Raw genomic sequence first — 21,512 nt, forward strand, 5'->3', positions numbered from 1 at the left:
TCTCTACCTATCACGCTCACACAGAGTCCTTTGTATGCTTTCAGTCATTTGATTTATCATGGTTGCCAGCAGTGTTTGTAGAGCTATTTGGGAATTCTCTTCTGGATTATTCATTATCTGTTCTGTCCCCTGATTATCAGGATTGGGAATTGAGATACCCGGATTTGCCATTTCTCTTGTGTTTTTCCGGCTTACTCTGTAGCTTCCCCATATCGTTTGTACCTGGGCTCCTAACATTGGTCACTTTTGCCAGAATTGGAAGAACAAAGTTTGGACTGTTTACTGTGGATAGTGCAAGGCTCATTAAGCCCTGCTAAGATTCCGAGCACATTGCCTGGGACAGAACAATGCTTTCTATTTCTCCTACGTGGCTTGACTAGCTTTTGGGAAAAGTTGAGAGCACTCAGAACTTGGAGACCTTAAAACAATTTTCTTTATGGTCCCCAAATTGTGAGAACTTTCTCTTGTTGTTTGCATCCAGTGCTCCCAGACCCTCTGCAGCTCTTTCAAAATTGCAAGGCAAAAAGATTGAACTGAGGATGGTGACACCAAGAGTGGCTTTAAACCATGCCAGGATGCACAAAGCGGCTGCTAGAAACCGAACGATATTGTCTATTTCTCTTCGGGGACTGGTCTTTTCTTTGTCGAATGTACAGAGCATTCAGAATCTTGGCGCCATAAAACAATTTTAAGTTCCCCACATTCTCAGTGCTCTCCTTTGTCGTTTTCATCCTGAGCATCCTAACACTAGTCAGCCCACCCTGAATTGCAAGGAAAAAATTCGGACTTGTTACTGTAGACAGTGTAAGGGGCTTCAAGCCCTGCTAGGATGCAGACTGCTGTTGCCTTTGATAGAACCATGCAGTCTATTTCTCTTTCCTGGCTTGTATCTCCTTTGAGGAATTGTAGAGCCTTCAGAACTTTGGCACCACACAATATTGTTAACCTCACCGAAGGTGTGAGTTTTCTATCATGTCGTTTATATCCTGAGATCTCAAAAATAATTCAGCCCTCCCAGTGATAAGGGAAAAAAAGGAAACTGTGATTTTAGACAGGATGAGACACTTTCTGTCTTGCTAGGATGCAGACCAGAGCTTCTTGGGAAGATTGGTGCTGTCAATTTCTCTATGGAGGCATGTCCCTCCTTTGGGGAAGGAGTAAACCCTCATTGCTTGGGGGCCTTAAAACTGTTTCAAGGGCCCCAAGTTCTCAGTGCTCCATCTTTTCTTGTTTTTAAATTTATTTATTTATTTATTTGTTCATTTATTTTTGTGAAAACAATGTACAGGGGCATTACAATTACATGTGCAATATAATGAGTACATTTTTTATAAAGTATTGTAAAGTCCTCCTTTGTTTCCCCTTCCCATCTTTTCCCATGTTCTTCCTGCCATCCCACACAGTCCTCCCCACTCCCATACCCCCCACCACTAACAAACCAAAGTTGTAATGTTCGTTTTGAACATAAAGACTTGTATATCCCATTTTTGCAATGGGTCCGCCTGTATCCATATTTAACCGAATTGTTTTTCCCCTTCCCTTCCAGAAATTATATAGATATGAAGTACGGTGAAAGCAGTGGTTATACAATTGGGAAGGACTTACAAAGTAAAAAATAAATGATCTTATGAATGTGTCATAAACAATCGCTTGAAAGCAAGTTATAAACATTTGAATAAATATCTTAGGGTTAATTTCATTAACATTACCTTATCTGACTTTCTCTGCTTTACTCAAACTTTGGTTTGCATGCTGAACGCGCTAACACTGGTCAGCTCCCCCAGAATTGGAAGAAAAAAATTGGAGTAGTTACTGTGGATGGACAGTATGAGGGACTTTCAGCCATGCTAGAATGCAGACCGGAGTAACCTGGGTTAGAAAGATGCGTTCTATTTCTATTTAGCGGCTTGTCTCTCCTTTGGGGAAGGTGTAGATCATTGAGAATTTGAGCCCTGAAAAACAAATTTGTTTTAAGGCGCCGAATTTCTATGTTGCTCTAACTTGTCGTTTGCATCCTGTGCTTTCAAACACTTTTCAGCTCTCCCAGAATTGCAAGGAATATAATTGGACATGTTATTTTTGACAGTATATGGAACTTTCAGTCTTGCTAGGATGTAGACTAGGGCTTAGTGCGAAAGTAGGTGCTGTCGATATATCTTGGGAGGTTTGTCTCTCCATTGGTGAAGGAGTAGAGCCTCCTCACTTTGGGACCTTAAAACTGTTTTAAGGTCACCAATTTCTGAGTGCTCTATCTTGTCGTTTGATTCCTGAGCTGGCTAACACAGGTCAACTCTCCCAGAATTGGATGAAACAAACTTGCCTGGGCTCTGTGGACAGTGTGAGGGGCAATAAGCCCTGATGGATGCAGACCAGAGTTGCCTAGGCGAGAAAGATGCAGTCTATTTCTATTTAGCGGCTTTTCTCTCCTTTTGGGTAGGTGTAGAGCACTAACAATAGGGGACCGTAAATCGTTTCTTTTAGGGTCCCCAAGTTGTGAGTGCTCTTTCTTATTATTTGCATCCTGTGCTCCAAATCCTCCTCAGCTCTCCCAATATTTCATAGAAAACTTTTGACCTATGGCTGGTGATACCGACAGGGGCTGTGAACCATGCCGGCATGCATATAGGAGCTACAAGAGTCCGAAATATGCTGTCTATTTCTCTTTGGTGACTTGTCACTTTTTTATGGAAGGTGGAGAGTATTCAGAACTGAGGCGACAAACAACTTCTGTTTTAAGGTACCCAAGTTGTCAGGGCTCTATGTTGTCGTTTTCATCCTGAGCTCCCTAACACTGCTCAGCAATCCCAGAATTGTAAGGAAAAAATTGGGTCTTATTAATGGGGAGAGTGTGGGTAGGTTTAAGCCCTGCTAGGATGCAGACCTAAGATGCCTGGGACAGACTGATGCTGTCTAACTCTACTTAGTGCCCTGTCTTTCCCTTGGGGAATGTGTAGAGCATTTAGAACCTGGTCACTGTAAAACAATAATGTTTTAAATCGCCGAGGTTCTGAGTGCTCTATCTTGTTCTTTGCATCCTGAGTTCCTAAACACTTTTGACCTCTCTCAGAATTAAAAGGAAAATAAAATTTCCCCTGTTATTGTTGACAGAATGAGGCCCTTTCACTATTGCTAGGATGCAGAGCAGAACTTCTTGGGAAGGATGGGTGCTGTGAATTTCTCTTTGGAGTGGTGTCTCTTCCATGGGAAGGTGTAGAGCCCTCCTTTCTTGTGGGCCTTAAGACTGTTCTCGGGACCCCATATTCTCAGTACTCTATCTTATCGTTTGTACCTGGGCTCCCTAACACTGGTCAGTTCACCCAGAATTGGAAGAACAAAGTTTGGACTGTTTACTCTGGATAGTGCAAGGGTCATTAAGCCCTGCTAAGTTTCAGAGCACTGTTGCCTGGGACAGAGCAATGCTTTCTATTTCTGCTAAGTGGCTTGACTCGCTTTTGGGAAAAGTTGAGAGCACTCAGAACTTGGAGACCTTCCAATAATTTACTTTATGGTCCACAAATTCTGAGAACTCTCTCTTGTTTTTTGCATCCTGTGCTCCCAAACCCTCCACAGCTGTCCCAAAATTGCAAGGAATAAAGATTGATCTGCCTATGGTGACACCAAGAGGGGCTTTGAACCATGCCAGGATTCACATAGGGGCTGCTAGAAACCGAACGATGTTGTCTATTTCTCTTCGGGTGCTGGTCTTTTCTTTTTGGAAGGTAAAGGGCATTCAGAACTTTGCTGCCAGAAAACAATTTTGTTTTAAGTTCCCCACATTCTCAGTGCTCTATCTTGTCGTTTTCATCCCGAGCATCCTAACACTGGTCAGCCCACCCTGAATTGCAAGGAGACAATTCGGAATTGTTACTGTGGACAGTATAAGGGGCTTCAAGCCTTGCTAGGACGCAGAACGCTGTTGCCTGTGATAGAACCATGCTGTCTATTTCTCTTTAGTGGATTGTATCTCCTTTGAGTAATAGTAGAGCCTTCAGATCTTTGGCACCGTACAATATTGTTTACCTCACCGAAGGTCTGAGTGCTCTATCTTGTCGTTTACACCCTGAGATCTCAAAAAATTTTCAGCCCTCCCAGTCGTAAGGAAAAATCGGAATCCGTGATTGTAGACAGGATGAGACACTTTCTGTCTTGCTAGGATGCAAACCACAGCTTCATGGGAAGATTGGTGCTGTCAATTTCTCTATGGAGGCGTGTCCCTCCTTTGGGAAAGGTGAAAACCCTCATTGCTTGGAGGCCTTCCATCTGTTTCAACGTCCCCAAGTTCTCAGTGCTCCATCTTTTCTTGTTTTTCAATTTATTCATTTATTTATTTGTTCATTTATTATTTTTTTTGAAAACAATATACAGAGGGATTACAATTACATGTCCAAGATAATGAGTTCATTTTTTAAAATGTATTGTAACGTCCTCCTTTGTTTAACCTTTCCATCATTTCCTATCCTCCTCCTGCCCTCTCCTACAGTCCTCCTCGCTCCCATAACCCCAACCACTCACAAACCAAAGTTGTAAAGTTCGTTTTGGACATAACGACTTGTACATCGCATTTTTGCAGTGGGTCCAACTCTATCATTATTTGAACGAATTGTTCTTCCTCTTCTCATCCACAAATTATACCGACATGAAATACAGTGAAAGCAGTCATTTTACAACGGGGAAGGGACTTACAAAGTGAAAAAGAAATGATCTTATGAACGTGTCATAAACAATTGCTTGAAAGCAAATAAAAAACATTTGAACACACATCTCAGGGTTCATTTCATTAAAATCAACTTATCTGACTTTCTCTGCTTCACTCAGACTTTCGTTTGGATGCTGAACTCGCTAACACTGGTCAGCTCTCCCAGAATTGGAAGAAAAAAATTGGACTGGTTACTGTGGATGGACAGTATAAGGGGCTTTCAGCCATGCTAGGATCCAGACCGTAGTAACTTGGCTTAGAAAGATATGGTCTATTTCTATTTAGAGGCTTGTATCTCCTTTGTGGAAAGTGTAGATCATTGAGAATTTGAGCCCTGAAAAACAATTTTGTTTTCAGGCACCGAATTTCTGTGTTGCTCTATCTTGTCGTTTGCATCCTGTGCTTCCAAACACTTTTCAGCTCTCCCAGAATTGCAAGGAATATAATTGGTCCTGCTATTAATGACAGTATATGGAATTTTCAGTCTTCCTAGGATGTATCTTAGGGCTTAATGGGAAATTTCGGTGCTGTTAATATATATCTGGAGGCTTGTCTCTCCATTGGAGAAGGAGTAGAGCCTACTCACTTTGGGACCTTAAAACTGTTTTAAGGTCACCAATTTCTGAGTGCTCTATCTTGTTTTTTGCACCCTGAGCTCGCTAAAACAGGTCAGCTCTCCAGAAATTGGATGAAACAAATTGGACTGGGCACTGTGGACAGTGGGAGGGTCATTAAGCCCTGATGGATGCAGACCAGATTTTCCTGAGGGAGAAAAATGGAGTCTATTACTATTTAGCGGCTTTTCTCTCCTTTGGGGAAGGTGTAGAGCACTCACAACTTCGGGACATTAAAACAATTTTTTTCAGGTCCCCAAGTTGTGAATGCTTTTTCTTGTTATTTGCATGCTGTAGTCCCAAAACCTCCTCAGCTCTCCCAATATTTCAAAGAAAACTTTTGACCTATGGCTGGCGATACCGAGATGGGCTGTGACCCACGCCAGGATGCACATAGGAGCTACTAGAGACCGAAATATGCTACTAGAGATCGAAATATGTTGTCTATTTCTCTTTGGTGGCTTGTCTCTTCATTATGGAAGATGGAGAGTATTCACAACTGAGGAGCCAAAAGAACAGATTTGTTTTAAGGTACCCAAGTTCTCAGGGCTCTATCTTGTCGTTTTCATCCTGAGCTCCGTAACACAGCGCAGCAATCCCAGAATTGCAAGGAAAAAATTGTGACTGGTTAATGGGTACAGTGTGAGACGTTTTAAGCACTGCTAGGATTCAGACCGAAGATGCCTGGGATAGACCGATGCTGTCTAACTCTCCTTAGTGCCCTGTCTTTCCTTTCGGGAATGTGTAGGGCATTTAGAACTTGGTCACCGTAAAACAATAATGTTTTAAATCACCGAGGTTCGGAGTGCTCTATCTTGTTCTTTGCATCCTGAGTTCCTAAACTATTTTGTCCTCTCTCAGAATTAAAAGGAAAAAAAATTACACCTGTTATTTTAGACAGAATGAGGCACTTTCAATATTGCTAGGATGCAGAGCAGAGCTTCTTGGGAAAGATGGGTGCTGTGGATTTCTCTTTGGAGGGGTGTCTCTTCCTTATGGAAGGTGTAGAGCACTCCTTCCATGGGAGCCTTAAGACTGTTCTAGTGTCCTAATATTCTGAGTACTCTATGTTATCGTTTGTACCTGGGCTCCCTAACACTGGTCACTTCTCCCAGAATTGGAAGAACAAAGTTTGGACTGTTTACTGTGGGTAGTGCAAGGGTCATTAAGCCCTGCTAAGATTCAGAGCACAGTTGCCTGGGAGAGAACAATGCTTTCTATTTCTCCTAAGTGGCTTGTCTTGCTGTTGGGAAAAGTTGAGAGCGCTCAGAACTTGGAGACCTTAAAACAATTTTTTTATCATCCCCAAACTCTGAGAACTCTCTCTTGTTGTTTGTATCCTGTGCTCCCAAACTCTGCACAGCTCTCCCAAAATTTCAAGGAAAAAAGGTTGACCTGCGGATGGTGACACCAAGACGGGCTATGAACCATGCCAGGATGCACACAGAGGCTGCTAGAAACCAAACGATGTTGTCTATTTCTCTTCGGGGGCTGATCTTTGCTTTTTCGAAGGTATAGAGCATTCAGAACTTTGGCGCCATAAAACAATTTTGTTTTAAGTTCCCCACATTCTCAGTGCTCTCCTTTGTCGTTTCCATCCTGAGCATCCTAACACTAGTCAGCCCACCCTGAATTGCAAGGAAAAAATTCGGACTTGTTACTGTGAACAGTGTAAGGGGCTTTAAATCCTGCTCGGATGCAGACCGCTGTTGCCTGTGATAGAACCATGCAGTCTATTTCTATTTCCTGGTTTGTATCTCCTTTGAGGAATTGTAGAGCCTTCACAACTTGGGCACCATACAATATTGTTTACCTCACCAAAGGTCTGAGTGCTCTATCTTGTCGTTTACACCCTGGGATCTCAAAAATATTTCAGCCCTCCCAGTGGTAAGGGAAAAAACGGATCCTGTGTTTGTAGACATGATGAGACACTTTCTGTCTTGCTAGGATGCAGACAAGTGCTTCTTGGGAAGATTGGTGCTGTCAATTTCTCTATGGAGGCGTGTCCCTCCTTTGGGGAAGGAGTAAACCCTCATTGCTTGGAGGCCTTCCATCTGTTTCAACGTCCTCAAGTTCTCAGTGCTACATCTTTTCTTGTTTTTAAATTTATTGATTTGTTCATTTATTTTTTGTGAAAACAATGTACAGAGGCATTACAATTACATGTGCAATATAATGAGTACATTTTTTATAAAGTATTGTAACGTCCTCCTTTGTTTCCCCTTCCCATCTTTTCCCATGTTCTTCCTGAAGTCCCACACACTCCTCCCCACTCCCATACCCCCCACAACTCACAAACCAAAGTTGTAATATTCGTTTTGGACATAACGCCTTGTATATACCATTTTCGCAATGGGTCCCTCTGTATCCCTATTTAAACGAATTGTTTTTCCCCTTCCCCTTCAGAAATTATATAGACAAGAAAAACAGTGAAGGCAGTGGTTATACAATTGGGAAGGACTTACAAAGTAAAAAATAAATGATCTCATGAATGTGTCATAAAAAATCGCTTGAAAGCAAATTAAAAACACTTGAATACATATCTTAGGGTTCATTTCATTAACATTACCTTATATGACTTTCTCTGCTTTACTCAAACTTTCGTTTGCATGCTGAATGCGCTAACACTGGTCAGCTCCCCCAGAATTGGAAGAAAAAATTTGGAGTAGTTACTGTGGATGGACAGTATGAGGGACTTTCAGCCATGATAGAATGCAGACCGGAGTAACCTGGGTTAGAAAGATGCGTTCTATTTCTATTTAGAGGCTTGTCTCTTCTTTGGGGAAGAATTTAGAGTCTTGTCTCTTCTTTGGGGAGAATTTGAACCCTGAAAAAGGAATTTTTTTTAAGGCGCCGAATTTCTATGTTGCTCTAACTTGTCGTTTGCATCCTGTGCGTTCAAACACTTTTCAGCTCTCCCAGAATTGCAAGGAATATAATTGGACCTGTTATTTTTGACAGTATATGGAACTTTCAGTCTTGCTAGGATGTAGATTAGGGCTTAGTGCGAAAGGTAGGTGCTGTCGATATATTTTTGGAGGCTTGTCTCTCCATTGGGGAAGGAGTAGAGCCTCCTCACTTTGGGATCTTAAAACTGTTTTAAGGTCACCAATTTCTGAGTGCTCTATCTTGTCGTGTGATTCCTGAGCTGGCTAACAAGGTCAACTCTCCCAGAATTGAATGAAACAAACTTGCCTGGGCTCTCTGGACAGTGTGAGGGGCATTAAGCCCTGATGGATGCAGAACAGAATTGCCTAGGCAAGAAAAATGCAGTCTATTTCTATTTAGCGGCTTTTCTCTCCTTTGGGGTAGGTATAGAGCACTAACAACTTGGGAACCATAAATCTTTTCATTTAGGGTCCCCAAGTTGTGAGTGCTCTTTCTTGTTATTTGCATCCTGTGCTCCAAATCCTCCTCAGGTCTCCCAATATTTCATAGAAAATTTTTGACCTATGGCTGGTGATACCGAGAGGGGCTGTGAACCATGTCAGGATGCATATAGGAGCTACTAGAGACCGAAATATGCTGTCTATTTCTCTTTGGTGACTTGTCTCTTCTTTATGGAAGGTGGAGAGTATTCAGAACTGAGGCGCCAAAAAACTTCTGTTTTAAGGTACCCAAGTTGTCAGGGCTCTATGTTGTCGTTTTCATCCTGAGCTCCCTAACACTGCTCAGCAATCCGAGAATTGCAAGGAAAAAATTGGGAATGGTTAATGGGGACAGTGTGAGGAGGTTTAAGCCCTGCTAGGATGCAGACCGAAGATGCCTGGGACAGACCGATGCTGTCTAACTCTACTTAGTGCCCTGTCTTTCCCTGGGGGAATGTGTAGAGCATTTAGAACCTGGTCACTGTAAAACAATAATGTTTTAAATCGCCGAGGTTCTGAGTGCTCTATCTTGTTCTTTGCCTCCTGAGTTCATAAACACTTTTGACCTCTCTCAGAATTAAAAGGGAAAAAAAAATTCACCTGTTATTGTAGACAGAATGAGTCCCTTTCAATATTGCTAGGATGCAGAGCAGAGCTTCTTGGGAAAGATGGGTGCTGTGAATTTCTCTTTGGAGGGGTGTCTCTCCCATGGGGAAGGTGTAGAGCCCTCCTTTCTTGTGGGCCTTAAGACTGTTCTATTGTCCCCATATTCTCAGTACTCTATCTTATCGTTTGTACCTGGGCTCCCTAACACTGGTCAGTTCACCCAGAATTGGAAGAACAATGTTTGGACTGTTTACTCTGGATAGTGCCAGGGTTATTAAGCCCTGCTAAGTTTCAGAGCACTGTTGCCTGGGACAGAGCAATGTTTTCTATTTCTACTAAGTGGCTTGACTCGCTATTGGGAAAAGTTGAGAGCACTCAGAACTTGGAGACCTTCCAATAATTTACTTTATGGTCCACAGATTCTGAGAACTCTCTCTTGTTTTTTGCATCCTGTGCTCCCAAACCCTCCACAGCTTTGTCAAAATTGCAAGGAGTAAAGATTGACCTGCGTATGGTGACACCACGAGGGGCTTTGAACCATGCCAGGATGCACACAGGGGCTGCTAGAAACCGAACGATGTTGTCTATTTCCCTTCGGGTGCTGGTCTTTTCTTTTTCGAAGGTATAGGGCATTCAGAACCTTGCCGCCAGAAAACAAATTTGTTTTAAGTTCCCCACATTCTCAGTGCTCTATCTTGTCGTTTTCATCCCGAGCATCCCAACACTGGTCAGCCCACCCTGAATTGCAAGGAGAAAATTCAGACTTGTTACTGTGATCAGTGTAAGGGGCTTCAAGCCTAGGTAGTATGCAGACCGCTGTTGCCTGTGATAGAACCATGCTGTCTATTTCTCTTTAGTGGATTGTATCTACTTTGAGGAATTGTAGAGCCTTCAGAACTTGGGGACCATACAATATATTTTACCTCACTGATGGTCTGAGTGCTCTTTCTTGTCATTTACACCCTGAGATCTCAAAAAATTTTCAGCCCTCCCAGTGGTAAGGAAAAAATGGAATCCGTGATTGTAGACAGGATGAGACATTTTCTGTCTTGCTAGGATGAAAACTTCATGAGAAGATTGATGCTGTCAATTTCTCTATGGAGGTGTGTCCCTCCTTTGGGGAAGGAGTAAACCCTCATTGCTTGGAGGCCTTCCATCTGTTTCAATGTCCCCAAGTTCTCAGTGCTACATCTTTTCTTGTTTTTAAATTTATTTATTTATTTATTTGTTCACTTACTTTTTGTGAAAACTATTTACAGAGGCGTTACAATTACATGTGCAATATAATGAGTACATTTTTCATAAAGTATTGTAACGTCTTCCTTTGTTTCCCCTTCCCATCTTTTCCCATGTTCTTCCTGCCGTCCCACACAGTCCTCCCCTCTCCCATACCCCCCACAACTCACAAACCAAATTGTAATGTTCGTTTTGGACATAACGCCTTGTATATCCCATTTTCTCAATGGGTCCGCCTGTATCCCTATTTAAACGAATTGTTTTTCCCCTTCCCCTCCAGAAATTATATAGACAAGAAAAACAGTGAAGGCAGTGGTTATACAATTGGGAAGGACTTACAAAGTAAAAAATAAATGATCTCATGAATGTGTCATAAACAATCGCTTGAAAGCAAATTAAAAACACTTGAATACATATCTTAGGGTTCATTTCATTAACATTACCTTATCTGACTTTCTCTGCTTTACTCAAACTTTCGTTTGCATGCTGAACTCGCTAACACTGGTCAGCTCCCCCAGAATTGGAAGAAAAAAATTGGAGTAGTTACTGTGGATGGACAGTATGAGGGACTTTCAGCCATGCTAGAATGCAGACCGGAGTAACCTGGGTTAGAAAGATGTGTTCTATTTCTATTTAGAGGCTTGTCTCTCCTTTGGGGAAGGTGTAGATCATTGAGAATTTGAGCCCTGAAAAACAATTTTGTTTTCAGGCGCCGAATTTCTGTGTTGCTCTATCTTGTCGTTTGCATCCTGTGCTTCCAAACACTTTTCAGCTCTCCCAGAATTGCAAGGAATATAATTGGTCCTACTATTGATGACAGTATATGGAATTTTCAGTCTTCCTAGGATGTATATTAGGGCTTAGTGGGAAAAGTTGCTGCTGTCCATATATATCTGGAGGCTTGTCTCTCCATTGGAGAAGGAGTAGAGCCTACTCACTTTGGGACCTTAAAACTGTTTTAAGGTCACCAATTTCTGAGTGCTCTATCTTGTCTTTTGGACCCTGAGCTCGCGAACACAGGTCAGCTCTCCAGGAATTGAATGAAACAAATTGGACTGGGCTCTGTGTACAGTGGGAGGGTCATTAAGCCCTGATGGATGCAGACCAGATTTTCCTGAGGGAGAAAAATGGAGTCTATTACTATTTAGTGGCTTTTCTCTCCTTTGGGGAAGGTGTAGAGCACTCACAACTTCGGGACATTAAAACAATTTTTTTCAGGTCCCCAAGTTGTGAATGCTTTTTCTTGTTATTTGCATGCTGTAGTCCCAAAACCTCCTCAGCTCTCCCAATATTTCAAAGAAAACTTTTGACCTATGGCTGGCGATACCGAGATGGGCTGTGACCCACGCCAGGATGCACATAGGAGCTACTAGAGACCGAAATATGCTACTAGAGATCGAAATATGTTGTCTATTTCTCTTTGGTGGCTTGTCTCTTCATTATGGAAGGTGGACAGTACTCACAACTGAGGAGCCAAAAAAAACAGATTTGTTTTAAGGTACCCAAGTTCTCAGGGCTCTATCTTGTCGTTTTCATCCTGAGCTCCGTAACACAGCGCAGCAATCCCAGAATTGCAAGGAAAAAATTGTGACTGGTTAATGGGTACAGTGTGAGACGTTTTAAGCACTGCTAGGATTCAGACCGAAGATGCCTGGGATAGACCGATGCTGTCTAACTCTCCTTAGTGCCCTGTCTTTCCTTTCGGGAATGTGTAGGGCATTTAGAACTTGGTCACCGTAAAACAATAATGTTTTAAATCGCCGAGTTTCGGAGTGCTCTATCTTGTTCTTTGCATAATGAGTTCCTAAACTCTTTTGACCTCTCTCAGAATTAAAAGGAAAAAAAATTACACCTGTAAATTTAGACAGAATGAGGCACTTTCAATATTGCTAGGATGCAGAGCAGAGCTTCTTGGGAAAGATGGGTGCTGTGGATTTCTCTTTGGAGGGGTGTCTCTTCCTTATGGAAGGTGTAGAGCCCTCCTACCATGGGAGCCTTAAGACTGTTCTAGTGTCCTAATATTCTGAGTACTCTATGTTATCGTTTGTATCTGGGCTCCCTAACACTGGTCACTTCTCCCAGAATTGGAAGAACAAAGTTTGGACTGTTTACTGTGGGTAGTGCAAGGGTCATTAAGCTCTGCTAAGATTCAGAGCACAGTTGCCTGGGAGAGAACAATGCTTTCTATTTCTCCTAAGTGGCTTGTCTCGCTGTTTGGAAAAGTTGAGAGCGCTCAGAACTTGGAGACCTTAAAACAATTTTTTTATGGTCCCCTAACTCTGAGAACTCTCTCTTGTTGTTTGCATCCTGTGCTCCCAAACCCTGCACAGTTCTCCCAAAATTGCAAGGAAAAAAGGTTGACCTGCGGATGGTGACACCAAGACGGGCTATGAACCATGCCAGGATGCACACAGAGGCTGCTAGAAACCGAACGATGTTGTCTATTTCTCTTCGAGGGCTGATCTTTGCTTTTTCGAAGGTATAGAGCATTCAGAACTTTGGCGCCATAAAACAATTTTGTTTTAAGTTCCCCACATTCTCAGTGCTTTATCTTGTCGTTTTCATCCTGAGCATCCTAACACTGGTCAGCGCACCCTGAATTGCAAGGAAAAAATTCGGACTTGTTACTGTGGACAGTGTAAGGGGCTTTATATCCTGCTCGGATGCAGACCGCTGTTGCCTGTGATAGAACCATGCGGTCTATTTCTATTTCCTGGCTTGTATCTCCTTTGAGGAATTGTAGAGCCTTCAGAACTTGGGCACCATACAATATTATTTACCTCACCAAAGGTCTGAGTGCTCTATCTTGTCGTTTACACCCTGAGATCTCAAAAATATTTCAGCCCTCCCAGTGGTAAGGGAAAAAACGGATCCTGTGATTGTAGACATGATGAGACACTTTCTGTCTTGCTAGGATGCAGACCAGTGCTTCTTGGGAAGATTGGTGCTGTCAATTTCTCTATGGAAGCGTGTCCCTCATTTGGGGAAGGAGTAAACCCTCATTGCTTGGAGGCCTTCCATCTGTTTCAACGTCCCCAAGTTCTCAGTGCTACATCTTTTCTTGTTTTTAAATATATTTATTTATTTATTTGTTCACTTATTTTTTGTGAAATCAATGTACAGAGGCGTTACAATTACATGTGCAATATAATGAGTACATTTTTTATAAAGTATTGTAACGTCCTCCTTTGTTTCCCCTTCCCATCTTTTCCCATGTTCTTCCTGCCGTCCCACACAGTCCTCCCCACTCCCATACGCCCCACAACTCACAAACCAAAGTTGTAATATTCGTTTTGGACATAACGCCTTGTATATTCCATTTTCTCAATGGGTCCGCCTGTATCCCTATTTAAACGAATTGTTTTTTCCCTTCCCCTCCAGAAATTATATAGACAAGGAAAACAGTGAAGGCAGTGGTTATACAATTGGGAAGGACTTACAAAGTAAAAAATAAATGATCTCATGAATGTGTCATAAACAATCGCTTGAAAGCAAATTAAAAACACTTGAATACATATCTTAGGGTTCATTTCATTAATATTACCTTATCTGACTTTCTCTGCATTACTCAAACTTTCGTTTGCATGCTGAACTCGCTAACACTGGTCAGCTCCCACAGAATTGGAAGAAAAAAATTGGAGTAGTTACTGTGGATGGACAGTATGAGGGACTTTCAGCCATGATAAAATGCAGACCGGAGTAACCTGGGTTAGAAAGATGTGTTCTACTTCTATTTAGAGGCTTGTCTCTCCTTTGGGGAAGGTGTAGATCATTGAGAATTTGAGCCCTGAAAAACAATTTTTTTTTCAGGCGCCGAATTTCTGTGTTGCTCTATCTTGTCCTTTGCATCCTGTGCTTCCAAACACTTTTCAGCTCTCCCAGAATTGCAAGGAATATAATTGGTCCTGCTATTGATGACAGTATATGGAATTTTCAGTCTTCCTAGGATGTATATTAGGGCTTAGTGGGAAAAGTCGGTGCTGTCCATATATATTTGGAGGCTTGTCTCTCCATTGGAGAAGGAGTAGAGTCTACTCACTTTGGGACCTTAAAACTGTTTTAAGGTCACCAATTTCTGAGTGCTCTATCTTGTCTTTTGCACCCTGAGCTCGCGAACACAAGTCAGCTCTCCAGAAATTGAATGAAACAAATTGGACTGGGCTCTGTGGACAGTGGGAGGGTCATTAAGCCCTGATGGATGCAGACCAGATTTTCCTGAGGGAGTAAAATGCAGTCTATTACAATTTAGCGGCTTTTCTCTCCTTTGCGGAAGGTGTAGAGCACTCACAACTTCGGGACATTAAAACAATTTTTTTCAGGTCCCCAAGTTGTGAATGCTTTTTCTTGTTATTTGCATGCTGTAGTCCCAAAACCTCCTCAGCTCTCCCAATATTTCAAAGAAAACTTTTGACCTATGGCTGGCGACACCGAGATGGGCTGTGACCCACGCCAGGATGCACATAGGAGCTACTAGAGACCGAAATATGCTACTAGAGATCGAAATATGTTGTCTATTTCTCTTTGGTGGCTTGTCTCTTCATTATGGAAGGTGGACAGTACTCACAACTGAGGAGCCAAAAAAAACAGATTTGTTTTAAGGTACCCATGTTCTCAGGGCTCTATCTTGTCGTTTTCATCCTGAGCTCCGTAACACAGCGCAGCAATCCCAGAATTGCAAGGAAAAAATTGTGACTGGTTAATGGGTACAGTGTGAGACGTTTTAAGCACTGCTAGGATGCAGACCGAAGATGCCTGGGATAGACCGATGCTGTCTAACTCTCCTTAGTGCCCTGTCTTTCCTTTCGGGAATGTGTAGGGCATTTAGAACTTGGTCACCGTAAAACAATAATGTTTTAAATCGCCGAGTTTCGGAGTGTTCTATCTTGTTCTTTGCATCCTGAGTTCCTAAACTCTTTTGACCTCTCTCAGAATTAAAAGGAAAAAAAATTACACCTGTTATTTTAGACAGAATGAGGCACTTTCAATATTGCTAGGATGCAGAGCAGAGCTTCTTGGGAAAGATGGGTGCTGTGGATTTCTCTTTGGAGGGGTGTCTCTTCCTTATGGAAGGTGTAGAACCCTCCTTCCATGGGAGCCTTAAGACTGTTCTAGTGTCCTAATATTCTGAGTACCCTATGTTATCGTTTGTACCTGGGCTCCCTAACACTGGTCACTTCTCCCAGAATTGGAAGAACAAAGTTTGGACTGTTTACTGTGGGTAGTGCAAGGGTCATTAAGCTCTGCTAAGATTCAGAGCACAGTTGCCTGGGAGAGTACAATGCTTTCTATTTCTCCTAAGTGTCTTGTCTCGCTTTTGGGAAAAGTTGAGAGCGCTCAGAACTTGGAGACCTTAAAACAATTTTTTTATCATCCCCAAACTCTGAGAACTCTCTCTTGTTGTTTGCATCCTGTGCTCCCAAACCCTGCACAGTTCTCCCAAAATTGCAAGGAAAAAAGGTTGACCTGCTTATGGAGACACCAAGACGGGCTATGAACCATGCCAGGATGCACACAGAGGCTGCTAGAAACCGAACGATGTTGTCTATTTCTCTTCGGGGGCTGATCTTTGCTTTTTCGAAGGTATAGAGCATTCAGAACCTTGCCGCCATAAAACAATATTCTTTTAAGTTCCCCACATTCTCAGTGCTTTATCTTGTCGTTCACATCCTGAGCATCCTCACACTTGTCAGCCCAACCTGTATTGCAAGGAAAAAATTCGGACTTGTTACTGTGCACAGTGTAAGGGGCTTTAAATCCTGCTCAGATGCAGACCGCTGTTGCCTGTGATAGAACCATCCAGTCTATTTCTCTTTCCTGGCTAGTATCTGTTTGAGGAATTGTAGAGGCTTCAGAACTTGGGCACCATACAATACTGTTTACCTTTCCAAAGGTCTGAGTGCTCTATCTTGTCGATTACATCTTGAGATCTCAAAAAATTTTCAGCCTTCCCAGTAGTAAAGAGACTGTTGTAGGGTCCCCATATTCTGAGTACTCTATCTTATCGTTTGTACCTGGGTTCCCTAACACTGGTCAGTTTTCCCAGAATTGGAAGAACAAAGTTTGGACTGTTTACTGTGGATAGTGCAAGGGTCATTAAGCCCTGCTAAGATTCAGAGCACAGTTGCCAGGGGCAGATCAATGCTGTCTATTTCTCCTAAGGGGCTTGTCTCGCTTTTGTGAAAAGTTGAGAGCACTCAGAACTTGGAGACCTTAAAATAATTTTCTTTATGGTCCCCAAATTCTGAGAACTCTCTCTTGATATTTGCATCCTGTGCTCCAAAACCCTCCACTGCTCTCACAAAATTGCAAGGAAAAAAGATTGACCTGCGGTTGGTGACTCCAAGAGAGGCTTTGAACCATGCCAAGATGAACACAGAGGCTGCTAGAAACCGAACGATGTTGTCTATTTCTCTTCGGGGGCTGGTGTTTACTTTTTCGAAGGTACAGAGCATTCAGAACCTTGGCGCCATAAAACAATTTTGTTTTAAGTTCGCACATTCTCAGTGCTCTCCTTTGTCGTTTTCATCCTGAGCATCCTAACACTAGTCAGCCCACCCTGAATAGCAAGGAAAAAATTTGGACTTGTTACTGTGGGCAGTGTAAGGGGCTTCAAGCCCTGCTAGGATGCAGACCGCTGTTGCCTGTGATCGAACCATGCTGTCTATTTCTCTTGAGTGTCTTGTATCTCCTTTGAGGAATTGTAGAGCCCTCAGAACTTGGGCACCATGCAATATTGTTAACCTCACCAAAGGTCTGAGTTTTCTATCTTGTCGTTTACATCCTGAGATCTCAAAAATATTTCAGCCCTCCCAGTAGTAAGGGAAAAAATGGAACCTGTGATTGTAGACAGAATGAGACACTTTCTGTTTTTTTAGGATGCAGACCAGAGCTTCTTGGGAAGATTGGTGCTGTCAATTTCTCTATGGAGGCGTGTCTCTCCTTTGGGGAAGGAGTAAACCCTCATTGTTTGGGGGCCTTAAAACTGTTTCAGGGTCCCCAAGTTCTCAGTGCTCCATCTTTTCTTGATTTTAAATTTATTTATTTATTTATTTGTTCATTTATTTTTTGTTAAAACAATGTACAGTGGCGTTACAATTACATGTGCAATATAATGAGTACATTTTTTATAAATTATTGTAAAGTCCTCCTTTGTTTCCCCTTCCCATCTTTTCCCATGTTCTTCCTGCCGTCCCACACAGTCCTCCCCACTCCCATACCCCCCACAACTCACAAACCAAAGTTGTAATGTTCGTTTTGGACATAACGCCTTGTATATCCCATTTTCACAGTGGGTCCACCTGTATCCCTATTTAAACGAATTGTTTTTCCCCTTCCCCTCCAGAAATTATATAGACAAGAAAAACAGTGAAGGCAGTGGTTATACAATTGGGAAGGACTTACAAAGAAAAAAATAAAGGATCTCATGAATGTGTCATAAACAATCGCTTGAAAGCAAATTAAAAACACTTGAATACATATCTTAGGGTTCATTTCATTAACATTACCTTGTCTGACTTTCTCTGCTTTACTCAAACTTTCATTTGCATGCTGAACTCGCTAACACTGGTCAGCTCCCCCAGAACTGGAAGAAAAAAATTGGAGTAGTTACTGTGGATGGACAGTATGAGGGACTTTCAGCTATGAGAAAATGCAGACTGGAGTAACGTGGGTTACAAAGATGCGTTCTATTTCTATTTAGAGGCTTGTCTCTCCTTTGGGGAAGGTGTAGATCATTGAGAATTTGAGCCCTGAAAAACAATTTTATTTTAAGGCGCCAAATTTCTGTGTTGCTCTAACATGTCGTTTGCATGCTGTGCTTTCAAACACTTTTCAGCTCTGCCAGAATTGCAAGGAATATAATTGGAACTGTTATTTTTGACAGTCTATGGAACTTGCAGTCTTGCTAGGATGTAGATTAGGGCTTAGTGGGAAAGGTCGGTGCTGTCGATATATCTGTGGAGGCTTGTCTCTCCATTGGGGAAGGAGTAGAGCCTCCTCACTTTGGGACCTGAAAACTGTTTTAAGGTCACCAATTTCTGAGTGCTCTATCTTGTCGTTTGATTCCTGAGCTGGCTAACACAGGTTAACTCTCCCAGAATTGGCTGAAACTAATTGGACTGGGCTGTGTGGACAGTGTGAAGGGCATTAAGCCCTGATAGATGCAGACCAGAATTGCCTGGGCGAGAAAAATGCAGTCTATTTCTATTTAGCGGCTTTTCTCTCCTTTTGGGTAGGTGTGGAGCACTAACAATTGGGGACCGTAAATCGTTTCTTTTAGGGTCCCCAAGTTGTGAGTGCTCTTTCTTGTTATTTGCATCCTGTGCTCCAAATCCTCCTCAGCTCTCCCAATATTTCATAGAAAACTTTTGACCTATGGCTGGTGATACCGACAGGGGCTGTGAACCATGCCAGCATGCATATAGGAGCTACAAGAGTCCGAAATATGCTGTCTATTTCTCTTTGGTGACTTGTCTCTTCTTTATATAAGGTGGAGAGTATTCAGAAATGAGGCGCCAAAAAACTTCTGTTTTAAGGTACCCAAGTTGTTAGGGCTCTGTGTTGTCGTTTTCATCCTGAGGTCCCTAACACTGCTCAGCAATCCAAGAATTGCAAGGAAAAAATTGGGACTTGTTAATGGGGACAGTGTGAGGAGGTTTGAGCCCTGCTAGGATGCAGACCGAATATGCCTAGGATAGACCGATGCTGTCTAACTCTCCTTAGTGCCCTGTCTTTCTTTTGGGGAATGTGTAGGGCATTTAGAACCTGGTCACAGTAAAACAATAATGTTTTAAATCGCCGAGGTTCGGAGTGCTCTATTTGTTCTTTGCATCCTGACTTCCTAAACACTTTTGACCTTTCTCAGAATTAAAAGGAAAAAAAATTACACCTGTTATTTTAGACAGAATGAGGCCCTTTCAATATTGCTAGGATGCAGAGCAGAGCTTCTTGGGAAAGATGGAGGCTCTTGATTTCTCTTTGGAGTGGTGTCTCTTCCTTATGGAAGGTGTACATCCCTCCTTCCATGGGGGCTTTAAGACTGTTCTAGGGTCCTAATATTCTGAGTACCCTATGTTATCGTTTGTACCTGGGCTCCCTAACACTGGTCACTCCTCCCAGAATTGGAAGAACAAAGTTTGGACTCTTTACTCTGGGTAGTGCAAGCGTCATTAAGCCCTGCTAGGAATCATAGCACATTTGACTGGGACAGAACAATACTTCCTGTTTCTCCTAAGTAGCTTGTCTCGCTTTTGAGAAAAGTTGAGAGCACTCAGAATTTGGCTACCTTAAAACAATTTTCTATATGGTGCCCAAACTCTGAGAACTCTCTATTGTTTTTTGCATCATGTGCTCCCAAACCCTGCACAGCTCTCCCAAAATTGCAAGGAAAAAAGGTTGACCTGCGGATGGTGACACCAACACCGTCTATGAACCATGCCAGGATGCACACAGATTCTGCTAGAAACCGAACGATGTTGTCTATTTCTCGTCGGGGGCTGATCTTTGCTTTTTCGAAAGTATAGAGCATTCAGAACCTTGGCGCCATGAAACACTTTTGTTTTAAGTTCCCCACATTCTCAGTGCTTTATCTTGTCGTTTACATCCTGAGCATCCTAACACTTGTCAGCCCACCCTTAATTGCATAGAAAAAATTCGGACGTGTTACTGTGGACAGTGTAAGGGGCTTTAAATCCTGCTCGGGTGCAGAGCACTGTTGCCTGTGATAGAACCATGCGGTCTATTTCTCTTTAGTGGCTTGTATCTCCTTTGAGGAATTGTAGAGCCTTCAGAACTTGGGCACCATATAATATTGTTTACCTCACCGAAGGTCCGAGTGCTCTATCTTGTCGTTTACATCCTGAGATCTCAAAAATTTTTCAGCCCTCCCAGTGGTAAGGCAAAAAAAGGAACCTGTGATTTTAGACAGGATGAGACACTTTCTCTCTTGCTAGGATTCAGTGCAGAGTTTCTTGGGAAGAGTGGTGCTGTCGATTTCTCCATGGAGAAGGTTACAAGGTCCTCAAGTTCTAATTGCTACACCTTTTCTTGTTTTAAAATTTATTTATTTATTTATTTGTTCATTAATGTTTTTGTGAAAACAATGTACAGAGGGGTTACAATTACATGTGCAAGATAATGAGTACATTTTGTATAAAGTATTGTAACATCCTTCTTTGTTTCCCCTTCGGATCTTTTAGCATCCTCCTCCTGCCATCCCCCACAGTCCTCCCTGTTTCCACACCCCCACCACTCACAAACGAAAGTTGTAAAGTTCGTTTTGGACATAAAGACTTGTACATCGCATTTTTGTAATGGGTCCACCTGTATCCCTATTTCAACGAATTGTTTTTCCCCTTACCCTCCACAAATTATACAGACATGAAATACAGTGAAAGCAATGGTTACATAATGGGGGAATGACTTACAATGTAAAAAATAAATGATCTTATGAATGTGTCATAAACAATCACTTGAAAGCAAATAAAAACATTTGAATACATATCTTAGCTTCCATTTCATTAACATAACCTTATCTGACTTTCTCTGCTTTACTCAAACTTTCCTTTGCATGAAGAACTCACTAACACTGGTCAGCTCTCCCAGAATTGGAAGAAAAAAACTGGATTGGTTACTGTGGATGGACAGTATAAGGGGCTTTCAGCCATGCTAGGATGCAGACCGGAGTAACCTGGGTTAGAAAGATGCGGTCTATTTCTCTTTAGAGGCTTGTCTCTCCTTTGGGGAAGGTGAAGGTCATTGAGAATTTGCGCCTTCAAAAACAGTTTTGTTATCAGGCGCCGAATTTCTGTGTTGCTCTATCTTGTCGTTTGCATCCTGTGCTTCCAACCACTTTTCAGCTCTCCCAGAATTGCAAGGAATATATTTGGACCTGTTGTTGTTGACAGTACATGGAACTTTCAGTCTTGCAAGGATGTACATAAGGGCTTATTCGGAAAGGTTGGTGCTGTCCATATATCTTTGGAGGCTTGTCTT

Source organism: Dipodomys spectabilis, unplaced genomic scaffold (assembly GCF_019054845.1).
Source record: "Dipodomys spectabilis isolate Male_0828 unplaced genomic scaffold, ASM1905484v1 ptg000186l, whole genome shotgun sequence".
In the NCBI taxonomy this organism is placed as follows: Eukaryota; Metazoa; Chordata; class Mammalia; order Rodentia; family Heteromyidae; genus Dipodomys; species Dipodomys spectabilis.